This window comes from Salmo salar, chromosome ssa06 (assembly GCF_905237065.1).
Source record: "Salmo salar chromosome ssa06, Ssal_v3.1, whole genome shotgun sequence".
NCBI lineage: Eukaryota > Metazoa > Chordata > Actinopteri > Salmoniformes > Salmonidae > Salmo > Salmo salar.
The window spans coordinates 38,643,490-38,660,789 of record NC_059447.1 but is presented as its reverse complement, the minus strand read 5'-3'; the positions used below and the strand labels follow the sequence as shown (position 1 = coordinate 38,660,789).

At 42.3% G+C, this 17,300-nt stretch overlaps 1 protein-coding gene across 1 annotated transcript in view; it reads right to left on the bottom strand.

The window, feature by feature from the left end:
- The window catches only part of LOC106607349 (heparan sulfate glucosamine 3-O-sulfotransferase 4), a 90,656-nt gene that overhangs the window by 31,401 nt on the left and 41,955 nt on the right, over nt 1-17,300 (bottom strand). The gene's annotated exons all lie outside the window — the stretch shown is intronic.

The window sequence follows — 17,300 nt, the reverse complement described above, 5'->3', positions numbered from 1 at the left end:
GTGTTTTACAACAACCTGGTCTAGATGAACAAAGAGCATGCAGCAGCAAAGGTTGGAGTGCATATGACCATCTAGGCCAGACAAATTGTCAATTTAGGCAAGAGAGTACAGGTAAAGTATGTGACCATTAATTAACCAGTTGTTCATTTACGCAATATTCACGACATGGATGACCATAGTAGATCAGAGTGTACAAGACACTTTAGCCAGAGAGTTGTCCACATAGGCTGACATACATCTCATATCCTGAATAGGCCTCAATCCGCTCAATCCACTTCATCCCCATAGGGACATAAGTCCATAATGAGTCTTTATCTGGGCATTCTGAGAATGTGGTCAAGCCATCAGAGTCATGTTGTGACATTTTGGCAACTGGTCTTCTTGTATAGCTTACTGTAGTGTATTTTATTCATCCAGAAGACGCAGCAGATTCTTGAGACAACCACTGCTAAAAGACTCCACCCTTCTCATGTCATTCTTGACAACAGGGCAACACTCCAAACCATACAACAGAACAGATTTGATAGAGCTGTTCTATTCTAGGTGGATATTTGTTTTGAGGCTGTTCTGCAAAGACATTCAAATGGGACGAGTTTGGCAAATGCACAATGAGAGATTGTTGTCTAGAGATCTTCCAGCTGGGAGAACACTCAATACCACTGGGTTTATAAGAATGGTTTTGGTCATGATCCAGTCAATGTTAATAAGAAAGAGAATAGGAGAGATGAGTGACCGCGGGCCTGTCTCACTCAGACTGTACAGGGAATCACTTAGAGAGGGTACTGCAAAGAGAATATACATGAAGAGGTCCAGAAACTGCTTCTCTAATAGAAATCCTTCATCCCGCTTGTGGGCGATGTCATCATGATGTTGGCTAGCTAAGCTCATGCACAGAAACACATAATCAGGTCAGCGTCCCGCCGGTCTACGCATGTGCAGGCCATCAAATCAAAGGCACTCCTTTGATATGAAGTTGTTTTTGACTAAAATTAAAACGTGTCAGTTTGTCACTTTTATGAGGTTGTAGTAATTACATGTTCAGCTATTTGAGACATTGGCTTGAATCTAGGTTGTGCCTTCAGAGAAAAGTAACTAGTAAGGAAGACATTTTCACTTCTCCCATAGACTCCCCGACCCATCTGGTCTGTTGAGTCTGCTTCTCGAGATGTTCCCAGTAGTATTGGCCACTTGTAACTCTGGGTTTGAAACCTCTGTGGTATTACCCTTGAGCTTCACTTTCAAGCATTATGTAAAAAAAAAAATGTAATGCAATTTTCTAATCAACAACAGAAATAATATCATATTTGGTAGGTTGTCAGAAACTGTCACAACTTCCGCCGAAGTCGGTTCCTCTCCTTGTTCGGGCGGCGTTCGGCGGTCGACGTCCAGGGGTGGAAATCCCGGGGGGGACACGACCCCCCCATCCTGGGAAAAATATGATTTGTCCCCCCCAATATATCACTGAAACATAACTATGTAATTTAAATAATATTAATAATACGCAATGAAAGCAACTGTGCTGATTATAGACACTTAATAGCGCGTTTTTAAGTTTCAAAAGATTGCGACCCCCCCCACCCTTTGCCTCACAATGGTTCGATCCACTGCCAGTTCCTTAGTTGGCAAGGTAACAGAGGGGTCGTATCCACTGTCTGAAAGGCACTCAATGAACGTAACTGACGTGAGGTTAATCCAGTCAATCGCGCACACACACTAGCTGAATATGCAGAGCTAGCGCGCAAATATTAACTATTAAGCTAGCTAGTACCTATTCCATTTATGTGGCCTCGTCAAAGATGGAATCTTTGCTATCGTCAATTTATTCCAAGATCAGCATGCAGATGATGTAAGTTAGTGCTTCAAAGTCCCTGCGATAAGGTTAGCGATAAACTGGAGTCCAAACTGGACAGAACTACACTCTCTTCTACCATTGTCTTAAATATATATAATGGTCTCGTTGCAAAAGCTAAATTGTCGCAAGGGAACTTTTATTTATTTATTTATTTATTTTATTTCACCTTTATTTAACCCGGGTAGCAAAGATTATAGCAAACACCACTGAAACGGAATTGGTGCTTGCTAGCTTTGCAAATTCAGCTATTGTTGGAAGCCAGCCAATATGAAACAAACTATTAAAATTACAAAAGGTTGCAGCATATGTTGTGTAAATGGTGAACTCATACAGCTGTCAACTCTTGTCATTTTAATCCGTTTCACATTTGCTAGCTACCTTTTAGATCGAAGCCCAAATAGAATGATAAAAGATAAGATGATAGAAGCCCATCTCCTACTGTAAATAACCTACACACTGTGTGTGTGTGTAGCCAGCCAGCCAGCCAGGTAGAAAAATGGCAGAAAAATAAAAGACGGACATCAGAGTATTTTTCAATACACCAAAAAGCATAGTAAGAACCCTAGTAGCCTAATATCTCAAAGACTAGTTGATAAAATGTTCATCAGAAAGAAATGAAATTCTAATGGAAATGTTTCACAACGATGTCATTAGGCAGAGCAGGCAACAGATGGCACACAGACAGCAGAGTTGGGGACAGATATGCAGGGACAGACTGGCAGAGACAGGGAGTCTCAGGTAAGTTTGTTGAGTCTTTGTTTGGCAACATTATGAAAGGTTCTCAATTTTTTTTACTTGTAAAATAGGAACATAATTGGAAAATGCCATGGATACCCCCACTCTCAACTTAAACTGGTGACTGAACTAAGATTTGTTAAAGGCAATGGTATTGCTGTTGTGATTAGTTGTGTAGTTTTGGGTACCGGTAGTTAGGAGTACGGCAAACACCTTATTTCTTTGGTTCCTCAATATACATTTACCATATTACAATGTAGGCTATGTGTTACAGCACTACTTTTGGTGTCCCCCTCAGGAATTGCTCTTGAGAAAATTTAATGTAATTGTCCCCTCCAAAGTTGATATCAGATTTTCGCCCCTGTCGACGTCACCGGTCTTCTAGCCATCGCCGATCCACCTTTCATTTTCCATTTGTTTCGTCTTGTTTTCCCACACACCTGTTTACATTGCCCTCATTACTTGTCATGTATTTAACCCTCTGTTCCCCCCATGTCTGTGTGTGTAATTGTTTATTGTCAGGTTGCCAGAATAACAACCTATCCTTCAACGTAACCAAGACTAAGGAGATGATTGTGGACTACAGGAAAAGGAGGACTGAGCACGCCCCCAATCTCATCGACGGGGCTCTAGTGGAGCAGGTTGAGAGCTTCAAGTTCCTTGGTGTCCACATCACCAACAAACTAGAATGGTCCAAACACACCAAGACAGTTGTGAAGAGGGCACGACAAAGCCTATTCCCCCTCAGCAAACTGAAAAGATCCTCAAAAGGTTCTACAGCTGCAACATCGAGAGCATCCTGACTGGTTGCATCACTGCCTGGTACGGCAATTGCTCGGCCTCTGACCGCATGGCACTACAGAGGGTAGTGCGTACGGCCCAGTACATCACTGGGGCTAAGCTGCCTGCCATCCAGGACCTCTACACCAGGCTGTGTCAGAGGAAGGCCCTAAAAATGGTCAAATACCCCAACCACCCCAGTCATAGACTGTTCTCTCTACTACCGCATGGCAAGCGGTACCGGAGTGCCAAGTCTAGGACAAAAAGGCTTCTCAACAGTTTTTATCATATATGCAGTCACTTGAACTATACATTCATGTACATACTACCTCAATTGGGCCGACCAACCAGTGCTCCCGCACATTGGCTAACCGGGCTATCTGCATTGTGTCCCACCCACCACCCGCCAACCCCTCTTTTACGCTACTGCTACTCTCTGTTCATCATATATGCATAGTCACTTTAACCATATCTACATGTACATACTACCTCAATCAGCCTGACTAACTGGTGTCTGTATTTAGCCTCGCTACTTTTATAGCCTCGCTACTGTATAGAGCCTGTCTTTTCACTGTTGTTTTATTTCTTTACCTACCTATTGTTCACCTAATACCTTTTTTGCACTATTGGTTAGAGCCTGTAAGTAAGCATTTCACTGTAAGGTCTACACCTGTTGTATTCGGCACACGTGACAAATAAACGTTGATTTAATTTGATCATTCTATGCTCAATACCATGTTATCTTTGCCTATTGTCCGTGCAAATTATTGTACAGCCATTTCTAAAGCTTGCACAAAGAAGACTACTGCCAGGGGGAAAAAGCTATTACCCACATACTGTAGGCAGAAGTGTTTTGATGGGTGTCTTGGTGAACTTGTGAAAACTTGTGAACAAAAATTGTGAATAAAATGGCAGTCAAAAGCAGTTAAATGTCATCCGAAAAATGGCATAGATCAGGGCCCTAAAACTTTCTTGCGCCCAATTAAAGATAAATATGCCATGGATTGATATGAGAGCCATCAGGTTCAGGGCACTTCCATTTTACAGCAATTAGTTTGCAGAAGACTGGGAGCTTCTCCGACTGCTGAGCAGTTCAGCTTCATGTGAAGAGTTCCACAGACCTGTAACATGAAATCAGTTAGTTGGAATCAATGTCCATGACCTTTGCTACCTCCAATATTGCTGGGTTGTTCTGACAGAGTCCTTTATATAATTGTAGCGAGCACATGTCATGGGTAGGGGTTGAACCAATGTGCCAATCTGCCAGTCACGATCCCCCTTGCTCATTGCTGCCCTTCATGCCCTACAACACATGCCCTTTATGAACTGGCAAAATAAAGAAATGCCACAGATTACCTTTCTGAGGCCTTGTCATGGACATTTAAATTGACCTGCAGACAATGTTATTCCTCTCACCTCTATTCTCCTGCACACAAAACAATTCCTTTCTGATGAGTCCCTTTCATATGCCACATTGCTTAGGCACAGAGAAGCAGGCTGGTGGGGGGGATGGGGGGCAGGAATTGCTCACATGAAAAGAATCACACAGATTGCCCCATGAAAAATGCACTTGATGTTGGATGAACTGATGCCAGAACTACCCTGGCTCAGGGTGGATGGCACTCTGGAGAAAAAGGAGAGACAGAAACAAACAATATCATTAAAAATGCATGATTGTCTTTTCTTCTAACGTACAGTATTTGACCAAGTAAATGGTTCCTTTACATGGTAATCCAGAGAGACATAGAGACAGGGCTATTAAAGAGAAACAATGCACAGAGAAGGAATACACAAGCCCTGGGAGAGTTGCGACTGAAGGAGAGCTACAAATGCATTTTAAGCCTTTACTACAACACAGGCATACTTTTACAGTGTATCAGGAAGTTCAAAAAACGGAAATGGGGGATGAAAACATGAAATGAGAAGACCTTTTAGTCAGTGGGCTTCATTTCATCTGGGGAAATGTAATGTCAAAAGAATTCACCTGAAATATTAGCTATACAGTTTTATCAAGTCTACATTTCTGAGAATTAATCTGAGATTCTGTGCACAAACCACAGGCACAAAACTGGGCCTCTCCGACGCAATTCGCACAGCACACATTCAAAGTCACTTCTATAAGCCAGGTCATTTGAAATGCTACATCATTGAGGTCAGAATTCAATTTTCCTGCTTTGAAGGCAGTCGACTCTTGAATGGTTAATCAATTACAGTTGCTTTGCAATTTAATCCTCTCTGCATAATGCCGTAGCTAACTGTCATTGCCTTCCCCCTCACTGGCAGAAGAGTGGCTGTGCACTATGCACATCCTTTAATGTCAGTGGGCAGCACAGGCTTTTGTTTGAAGAGGTTAGTTATTTATTGCCACTTTAAAGCCAACAATCCATTAATGCTAGATTTGTCAGCCATGACGAATCATAACTGTCATCATCATCACCTTCATCATTATTAATGATAGCATATAGAACTAAACCTCACTACCATCCCGTAGGAGTTAGTAGCTACCATCCAGTAGTAGCTACTTTGGCCGTCTTCTGTGTTCTCCAATTTGCTGTATAATAATGAGACATGCTTGTTGTATTTTCCCATCAACTGCAGTTAAAAATATTCTTCCTCTTCATGTCATCTTTAACAAGCTTGACAGAAAACAACCTTGTCTCAATTAGTTTTGTCTCCTTATTTCTTGATCAACATTTTACAGTTGCACGCTATATGGCTTTCATATAATGTGTTTCCCAGACAAAATCAAGCATGGTTCCTTTCATCTCCGGAGGAGACAACCCTTGTGCAATCCTGCTTTCAGACACTGTCTGAAGTGTACAGAGCTCCACATAGCTGTGGGACTTATTTACTTCTCTCCTCCATCATCTACATGTCAAAACCACTTTTCAACTCTTATCACTTCATCTGGGGGAAGAGAAATGAAATGGCGCTTCATTATGACAGCAGCGGCGAGCATGATAAAAGGCTGAGGAGCACACTGACATTTCCCTTGACAAGTGTGGCCTTGGAGTCAGCTAATGTTTAAAAAAGAACAATATACAGTATACTAGTTTTTTCCCGTATTTAAAGTCTCATCTCTAATGGGAGACACAGAGCTATTGTGGGGGACATGCTTACAGCAAACTTTCATCTGCTCAGAATGGTTACCATGGTAACGATAAGGAGAGGCTCAGATCACCAAAAAAATTGACCAGGATATTGGAAGAACTTAATAAAGTGGACCTAAAAGTAATCACCAAACCATGGGGGAAAGCAAATGTAAAATGTGAGGAATCAATTAAATACGAAATGGTAGGACAATGACCACACAATAATCGTACTTTTGAATGTGTTTTTCTGAATACTGTTGATAAAGTCGGGTAACTGTGTGTCTGTGGTGTGTGGGTGAATTAGATTCAACAGAAGTATCAAATTTGTATTGAAAAGGGAAGTATAGGCTAGTTGCGCAAACATGCTGTCAGTATGTACATACTGTACCATGTATGAACTGTAGAATGTATGAACTGTAGAAGGTTGCTAGCTATTGTAATCTGTAGAAAATTAAATGTATTGGAAAAAGGTGGGCGACTACACTGTCATCCTGTGAATATTACCAACTAACAGACATATCTGCAATGATGCATAGTCATGAACATTCTAAATGGAGGGATCTGAGAGCTGTGCAAATTATATACCATTTCTGGCAGTGCACCAATGCTACTCAAGCTCATAATAATTAGAATAACATATTTTTTTTAGCAGTGTTTGAAGTACAGTATTTCAATCAATTTCACTTACATATAATCACTGTACTGGTCACATCTTGAGCTTTTATCAACAGGTCACATGGACTGGCTCTTAAAGGGCTGAATAGGAAGCATTGTTTCTGGATAATGTAATATTATTTTAGTTTCAGTTTGAAGCATGAATGACAATAGACAGGTTTATGGGTTATGCAAGTGTGCTTTCTTTGCCATGAACCCTATTGATTACAGATAGAGTACCATTCTCATAATGCCTCTTGAACTAAGTTACCAAACATATTTACTAGAATGAACAGGTTATTCCTAAAATTGAATAGAATGCATTAGGAAAAGACACCATATCGGGCTACCACTAAGTGCCTCTCTTACCTTACTTTTGATTGAATACCCAATGTCCTACTATGAATTTTAATCAGGTTTAATGTGAAAATGTTTATTTGCTAATTGTGACAGTCTCATAAATAGAACATCTGGCTGTTTATGCTTAAAGCAGAACAACAAATGTAAATTAGATTACTTATCTCTCCTGCCTCATTTGGATGATAGTGTGCTGACTTAATCTGGACCCCACAAACCAAATGACTAATGTGTCAAAAGGCAAAACGCTTAGAGGAATGGAAAAAGCTCTTTCAGGCATGAGTTCTGCTGTTTCCACGCATGGCTGATATGAGGATGAGAATGCCGACCCGCAGGCCCCCCCAGTAGGCATAGCACTGAGTGAGTGAGTTCCCGTTGGTCACAATGAGTCGTCAGCAGGGGAGTTGAGTGTCTATGCGAGGCTTTGTAAATAAATAAAAACAAGTCAGCGTCTAATTAAGCTCAGTATAGCAGGGGTTTGTTCGGCTCAACTTGTACAGCTGACGCTAATTAAAAGTTAGCTCGCTGAACACATCAGATCCATTTTAATTCATGCACTCGAGTTATTTAAATAAAACTATCTCCACAGCAGACATGTCATATGCTTTGAGTTACCGAGGACCACAACTCAAAATGAAGAGACTCTTTACTCTCAAGAAGATTAAAACTGGTCAAAACAAGTGATTCATATCTCCTGGAATACAGTAGCTATTCTTCAGCATGCATTCTGAGTATGTACAAAGAAAACTGTTTCAGTCATTAATAAAAAAAAATCATATACAGTCTGATTTGATTTGAAATACATTCCAAGTTGATTTGTCACATGCGCCGACTACAAAAGGTGTAGACCTTACAGTGAAATGCTTACTTACAAGCCCTAACCAACAGTGCAATTTTTAAGTAAAAAAATAGGTATTAGGTGAAAAATAGATACGAAATAAAAACAACAGTAAAAAGACAGTGAAAAATAAACCGTAGCAAGGCTATAACAGAAGCGAGGCTATAACAGTAGCGAGGCTATATACAGACACCGGTTAGTCGGGCTAATTGAGGTAGTAAGTACATGTAGGTATGGTTAACGTGACTATGCATATTTGATAAACAGAGAGTAGCAGCAGCGTAAAAGAGGGGTGGCGGGGGGACAATGCAAAAAGTCCGGGTAGCTATTTCATTACCTGTTCAAGAGTCTTATGGCTTGGGGGTAAAAGCTGTTGAGAAGCCTTTTGGTCCAAGACTTGGCACTCCGGTACCGCTTGCCGTGCGGTAATAGAGAGAACAGTCTATGACTGGGGTGGCTGGGGTCTTTGATAATTTTTAGGGCCTTCCTCTGACACCGCCTGGTGTAGAGGTCCTGGATGGCAGGCAGCTTAGCACCAGTGATGTACTGGGCCATACACACTACCCTCTGTAGTGCCTTGCGGTCGGAGGCCGAAGCAGTTGCCATACCAGGCAGTGATGCAACCAGTCAGGATGCTCTCGATGTTGCAGCTGTAGAACCTTTTGAGGATCTGAGGACCCATGCCAAATCTTTTTAGTTTCCTGAGGGGGAATAGGCTTTGTCGTGCCCTCTTCACAACTGTCTTGGTGTGTTTGGACCATTCTAGTTTGTTTGTGATGTGGACACCAAGGAACTTGAAGCTCTCAACCTGCTCCACTACAGCCCCGTCGATGAGAATGGGGGTGTGCTCGGTCCTCCTTTTCCTGTAGTCCACAATCATCTCCTTTGTCTTGATTACGTTGAGGGATAGGTTGTTATTCTGGCACCACCTGGCCAGGTCTCTGGCCTCCTCCCTATAGGCTGCCTCGTCGTTGTCGGTGATATGGCCTTCCACTGTTGTGTCGTCTGCAAACTTAATGATGGTGTTGGAGTCGTGCCTGGCCATGCAGTCGTGGGTGAACAGGGAGTACAGGAGGGGACTGAGCACGCACCCCTGAGGGGCCCCTGTGTTGAGGATCAGCGTGGCGGATGTGTTGCGACCTACCCTCACCACCTGGGGGCGGCCCGTCAGGAAGTTCAGGATCCAGTTGCAGAGGGAGGTGTTCAGTCCCAGGATCCTTAGCTTAGTGATGAGCTTTGAGGGTACTATGGTGTTGAACGCTGAGCTGTAGTCAATGAATAGCATTCTCACGAAGGTGTTCCTTTTGTCCAGGTGGGAAAGGGCAGTTTGGAGTGCAAAAGAGATTGCATCATCTGTGGATCTGTTTGGGCGGTATGCAAATTGGAGTGGGTCTAGGGATTCTGAGATAATGGTGGTAATGTGAGCCATTACCAGCCTTTTAAAGCACTTCATGGCTACGGAAGTGAGTGCTTCGGGTCTGTAGTCATTTAGGCAGGTTGCCTTAGTGTTCTTGGGCACAGGGACTATGGTGGTCTGCTTGAAACATGTTGGTATTACAGACACAATCAGGGACATGTTGAAAATGTCAGTGAAGACACCTGCCAGTTGGTCAGCACATGTCAGGAGCACACGTCCTGGTAATCCGTCCTGCCCTGCGGCCTTGTGAATGTTGACCTGTTTAAAGGTCTTACTCACATCGGCTACAGAGAACGTGATCACACAATTGTCCGGAACAGCTGATGCTCTCATGCATGCCTCAGTGTTTCTTGCCTCGAAGCGAGAATAGAAGTGATTTAGCTCGTCTGGTAGGCTTGTGTCACTAGGCAGCTCGCGGCTGTGCTTCCCTTTACAGTCTGTAACAGTTTGCAAGCCCTGCCACATAAGATTAATGTCGGAGCCGGTGTAGTACGATTCAATCTTATCCCTGTATTGGCGCTCGCCTGGTTGACGGTTCGTCGGAGGGCATTGAAGGATTTCTTATAAGCTTCCGGGTTAGAGTCCCGCACCTTGAAAGCCGCAGCTCTACCCTTTAGCTCAGTGCGAATGTTGCCTGTAATCCATGGCTTTTGGTTGGGGTATGTACAGTGCCTTGCAAAAGTATTCACCCCCATTGGCGTTTTTCCTATTTTGTTGCATTACAACCTGTAATTTAAATGGATTTTTATTTGGATTTCATGTAATGGACATACACAAAATAGTCCAAATTGGTGAAGTTAAATGAAAAAAATTACTTGTTTCAAAGAATAAAATAAAAATAAAAAACGGAAAAGTGGTGCGTGTATATGTATTCACCCCCTTTGTTATGAAGCCTCTAAATAAGATCTCATGCAACCAATTACCTTCAGAAGTCACATAGTTAGTTAGATTGCACAGAGGTGGACTTTATTTAAGTGTCACATGATCTGTCACATCATCTCAGTATATATACACCTGTCCTGAAAGGCCCCAGAGTATGCAACACCACTAAGCAAGGGGCACCACCAAGCAAGCGGCACCCTGAAGCCCAAGGAGCTCTCCAAACTGGTCAGAGACAAAGTTGTGGAGAAGTACAGATCAGGGTTGGGTTATAAAAAAATATCTGAAACTTTGAACATCCCACAAAGCACCATTAAATCAATTGTAAAAAAAAAAGCTGCAAAGCTCCACAGCGGAGATTGGAGTATCTGTCCATAGGCCCACTTTAAGCCGTACACTCCACAGAGCTGGGCTTTACGGAAGAGCGGCCAGAAAAAAAAGCAAACATGTTTGGTGTCGCCAAAAGGCATGTGGAAGACTACCCAAACATATGGAAGAAGGTACTCTGGTCAGATGAGACTAAAATGTTGCTTTTAGGCCATCAAGGAAAATGCTATGTCTAACGCAAACCCAACATCTCTCACTCCGAGAACACCCTACCCACAGTGAAGCATGGTGGTGGCAACATCATGCTGTCAGGATGTTTTTCATCAGCAGGGACTGGGAAACTGGTCAGAATTGAAGGAATGACGGATGGTGCTAAATACAGGGAAATTCTTGAGGGAAACATGTTTCAGTCTTCCAGAGATTTCAGACTGGGGCGGAGGTTCACCTTCCAGCAGGACAATGGCCCTAAGCATACTGCTAAAGCAACACTCGAGTGGTTTAAGGGGAAACATTTAAATGTCTTGGAATGGCCTAGTCAAAGCCCAAACTTCAATCCAATTGAGAATCTGTGGTATGACTTAAAGATTGCTGAACACCAGCGGAACCCATCCAACTTGAAGGAGCTGGAGCAGTTTTGACTTGAAGAATGGGCAAAAATCCCAGTGGCTAGATGTGCCAAGCTTATAGAGACATACCCCAAGAGACTTGCAGCTGTAATTGCTGCAAAAGGTGGCTCAACAAAGTATTGACTTTGGGGGGGTGAAAAGTTATGCACGCTCAAGTTTTCTATTTTCTTGTCTTATTTCTTGTTTGTTTCACAATAAAAATATTCTTCAAAGTGGTAGGCATGTTATGTAAATCAAATGATACATACCCCCCAAAAATCTATTTTAATTCCAGGTAAGGCAACAAAATAGGAAAAATGCCAAAAGGGGCGAAAACTTTTGCAAGCCACTGTACGTACAGTCACTGTGGGGGCGACGTCCTTGATGCACTTATTGATAAAGCCAGTGACTGATGTGGTGTACTCCTCAATGCCATCGGAAGAATCCCGGAACATGTTCCAGTCTGTGCTAGCAAAACAGTCCTGTAGTCTAGCATCTGCTTCATCTGACCACTTTTTTATAGACTGAATCACTGGTGCTTCCTGCTTTAATTTTTGCTTGTAAGCAGGAATCAGGAGGATAGAATTGTGGTCAGATTTACCAAATGGAGGGCGAGGGAGAGCTTTGTATGCGTCTCTGTGTGTGGAGTACAGGTGATCTAGAATTGTTTTCCTTCTGGTTGCACATGTAACATGTTGAGAGAAATTAGGTAAAACTGATTTAAGTTTCCCTGCATTAAAGTCCCCGGCTACTAGGAGCGCCACCTCTGGGTGAGTGGTTTCCTGTTTGCTTATTTCCTTATACAGCTGACTGAATGCGGTCTTAGTGCCAGCATCTCTCTGTGGTGGTAAATAAACAGCCACGAAAAGTATAGATGCTTATCATAAGATACTCTACTTCGGGCGAGCAAAATCTAGAGACTTCCTTAGATTTTGTGCACCAGCTGTTGTTTACAAATATGCACCGCCCCCCCTCGTCTTACCAGAGTGTGCTGTTCCATCTTGCTGGTGCAGCGTATATCCCGCTAGCTGAATATCCATGTCATCATTCAGCCACGATTCCATGTAACATAAGATGTTACAGTTTCTGATGTCCGGTTGGTAGGGTATTCGTGATCGTACCTCGTCTAATTTATTGTCCAATGATTGCACGTTGGCAAGTAATACTGACGGTAACAGCAGCTTTCCCGCTCGCCGTCTGCGGATCCTTACGAGGCACCCCGCTCTGTGTCTCTTTCTCTTGCCAATGACGAAGATGTTGGCCTCGTCAGGTGTTCGAAGTACATCCTGTCTTTTCCGAGGTGTGTGATCGCTGTCCTGATATCAAGAAGCTCTTTTTTGGCCTTAAAATACGGTGACAGAAACATTATGTACAAAAAAAAAGTTACAAATAATGTTAGGCGCCGGTAAAACTGCTGCCATTTCTTCCGGCGCCAATGGGGATTAGATTAGTGTTAATCAATTTCACCTCCAGTAGTTAATGATTTTACTGTACAGCCAATAGAATGTAAAGGATTGCATGTGGTACATCTTATCACATTCTATGTCAAAGATTATAATAAGATTTGTTATAGCTCATATTTTCTCCTAAATCCAACTGAAATGGCTGTAATCCTTTTCCACTTGCATGTTAGGGAGGTTTAAAGCAATGAACACATGTTATTCAGCTGGCACATGGAATGACGAGTTACCCTCATAGAGTATACATCATAAACTAGTATTTTTACATGCATACTAATCATTCACTATTAAACTGATTATGGCCCAATAAAGTATTAGTCATGTAAACACCTTACTCTGCTAATCTTAACGGCATAAGGTCATCATCGAAACACAGATTAAAACACCTGGTTTTCTGAGCAATCTTTCACAGTATTAGGACATGTAAAACAAGCCTCCCTCTTATGTCAAGTGAGTTTGGAAAAACTGAAAGTATGCATCTTAGAAATAGTTTTCACATACAAACTTTATATGTCCGAACTAGGCTTCCCAAAAATAACATAGTCGCTGTGGTAGAATGTTTATTTTGATTGTTTTTCTGCATTTATCAAAGTCCACTAGGTAGCCTGATTTCAGATGTGTCCATGTAAACAGGATTAATAGGGAAATTGTTCTTCTTGTAAAGCATGTAAACGTTTAAATCAAACTATTATATTAATCTGACAATTCGCAATCGTGTTATTGTGTGCATGTAACCATACTCACTGACTATCTAAGATATGAGTACTGATGATCATAAACTCAGCAAAAAAAGAAACGTCCTCTCACTGTCAACTGCATTTATTTTCAGCAAACTTAACATGTGTAAATATTTGTATGAACATAACAAGATTCAACAACTGAGACATAAACTGAACAAGTTCCACAGACATGTGACTAACAGAAATGGAATATGTCCCTGAACAAAGGGGGGGTCAAAATCAAAAGTAACAGTCAGTATCTGGTGTGGCCACCAGCTGCATTAAGTAATGCAGTGCATCACCTCCTCATGGACTGCACCAGATTTGCCAGTTCTTGCTGTGAGTTGTTACCCCACTCTTCCACCAAGGCACCTGCAAGTTCCCGGACATTTCTGGGGGGAATGGCCCTAGCCCTCACCCTCTAATCCAACAGGTCCCAGACGTGCTCAATGGGATTGAGATCCGGGCTCTTCGCTGGTCATGGCAGAACACTGACATTGCTGTCTTGCAGGAAATCATGCACAGAACGAGCAGTATGGCTGGTGGCATTGTCATGCTGGAGGGTCATGTCAGGATGAGCCTGCAGGAAGGGTACCACATGAAGGAGGAGGATGTCACAGCGTTGAGATTGCCTGCAATGACAACAAGCTCAGTCTAATGATGCTGTGACACACCGCCCAAGACCATGACGGACCCTCCACCTCCAAATCGATCTCGCTCCAGAGTACAGGCCTCGGTGTAACGCTCATTCCTTCGACGATAAACGCGATTCCGACCATCAACCCTTGTGAGATAAAACCACAACTCGTCAGTGAAGAGCACTTTTTTCCAGTCCTGTCTGGTCCAGCGACGGTGGGTTTGTGCCCATAGGTGAAGTTGTTGCCGGTGATGTCTGATGAGGACCTGCCTTAGAACAGGTCTACAAGCTCTCAGTCCAGCCGCTCTCAGCCTATTGCGGACAGTCTGAGCACTGAAACAGTGTTTAAACCCTTTACAATGAAGATCTGTGAAGTTATTTGGATTTTTACGAATTATCTTTGAAAGACAGGATCCTGAAAAATGGACGTTTCTATTTTTGCTGAGTTTATATATGTGTGTATATAGTGTATGTGAAGCCTTTCAGTATGTGTATATATTTATATGTTTTGTGTATGTACAGTATATGCAATTTTTATATTCAATGTGATTTTCATGTGGGCATTATTTTTTTTAACCCTTAAAGTCACTGTAGGTTTTTCCATTAAGCGGGGTGTAAAGATAAAAGGAAACATTTACATGGCACTAACAATTAGAATAGGACTTTTCTCACTAATTGCCAGATTGTCAGCTTGGGAAATTGTTTTATCTCAAGACATGCCGTCAGAAGTCCCAAGTAAGACAGATATCCCTTTTTAGTGCATTATCAAAGCAGTTTGGCGGTGATATACCGTCATGGACATTGACGAGCTTCCAATTCAACTCCCTAGGAAAGAACATTTCCATAGATAAAGTGAAATAAAAAGTAAAAACCACCCACTGACTAGGAGGCAGTAAGCATCAATCATTACAGCTGCAACATCTGGAAATGGCTGCGCACAACAGCTCTATTCTATTAATCCTCTAAAATCCACCAATTTCAGGAAATTTAGGACAATAATCGCCAAGCACGACCACTTTCATCCACTTTGTCTGTATATTTCTGCTTTTCCAAAGCATTATGGTCCAACAGTGCTCTTAACATCTAAAGTAAATCCCAGTTCCATAGATCAATGCAGACCAGCAGGTGATGTGTGGCTAAATCTGTACTCGTTGACATTGTGCAACTACACCAGTTAATTCATTAGAGACCTCTCTCTCTCTACAGGCGTAATATTTTGTCTAAACATTAGTGTAGAGGCTAGCTCCACAGAGAGGCTAGCTCCACAGAGAGGCTAGCTCCACAGAGAGGCTAGTTCTACAGAGAGGCTAGCTCCACAGAGAGGCTAGCTCCACAGAGAGGCTAGCTCCACAGAGAGGCTAGCTCCACAGAGAGGCTAGCTCCACAGAGAGGCTAGTTCACAGAGAGGCTAGTTCACAGCGAGGCTAGCTCTCTACAGAGAGCAGTCATGATTTGATTTGACCATAAAAACAGACAATAATTATTATTAAAAGGGATGACAGCAAAAGCATACACTTAACTAATTGAGCGTGATGAGTATCCTCAAACCAAATGAGCTATGACTAAACGTCTCCTTGGAAATAGAAAGCTCCATTTACTAGGGCAAGCAAAGAGAGGCATGACATTGCACACCACATCCGATAATATACAGGGACATGCTGCTCCGTGTCAGTTCCATAAACACAGCAATCAGTGCAAAACTGGGTGCCAGGGAAAAAAATCTATGATGCTTAAACATGTGGTGCTAAAATAGGAATTCTAAATTAGGTGTGAGTTGTGTATGCCCATCCTCTTTATCACTGTGGATGCAGTGCCTGGTGTTCAACTTCAAACAGCTAGAGCCACAACCAATCACAAGGAAGTTCCAGTAATGAAAATACATGTGTCGCTAATTTAGCGCCTGCTGTCAAACATCTGAGATGTGTCTTCGGGTACGAAAAATGAGACTGAATTGTTCTACATATTTTAAATGCTGCACAATGCTGCATTTGTCCTAACGATGTATTTGTTCTATCAATTTCACTCCTTGGCGACAATGAAAGGCTCTAAAAATAGACACAGAGATCAAAGGCACATCTGGGACTGGCAACCAGGAAAGAGAACTCTATCATCAGTCAGAAAAAGAGGGTCTGTACAAGTCCTTTCGGAGTGCAAAGGAGAGAAACATAGCTGTTCCTCACACATCTCCTCAGAGAGGCAGGTGTTCCGCGTCACCTGAGGTCACCAACACTCTCCCTACATGGGCTCCATGTTCTCTGCAGGTATTATCAATGTTTAAAAGCTGAACAAGAGGGGGAGTGAAAAAGCAAGGTGTACATACAAAGCTAGAAGATAAAAAGAGAAATCGCAAGAAGGTAATATAGTGGGAGAAAGCGAGGAAGAGGAAAAAATTAAGCACTCGAAAAGGAAGAGATGAGGGTGGTCAAATTTTTTCAATTAATTTTTCCCACCCATCTTATTCCAGAAATATAAAGTAGGTCATACATTTTCCACATTTTGCGTTGTATAAATCTAGCAAATCAGTAGGCAACTTCCTCTCTCTCCAGTTAAAAGCTAAAATATGACGTAAGTATGAAAAATTGATGGCTAAAAGAACATAGCCATTCCCAGAATGCTTGCCCTTAGTGCACTGAACGAAAAGCACCATACAAAGTGTCTCTTCATAGCCTGGACATTGCACTAAAACTGTCAAGCAGCGCTGTGAATAACTAACTGCCTTGCCGTGTACAACTGCTGTAATTAAATACTCGGTCACTAAATATGCTCCCCAAAGCTGTGAATGAAGAATGTATTGCTAGCGTTTTAGTGAGTTAGAATTAGCAACATTTTGGAGACCACCCTGCTATTTTGATGTGCAGTCAGACACAGTGTATGACAGAAGGCTTTGGATATGTGTGCTTCACAGTGGAGAGACACTGTGGATGCGTTTTTTTCACATAGGTTTTGTG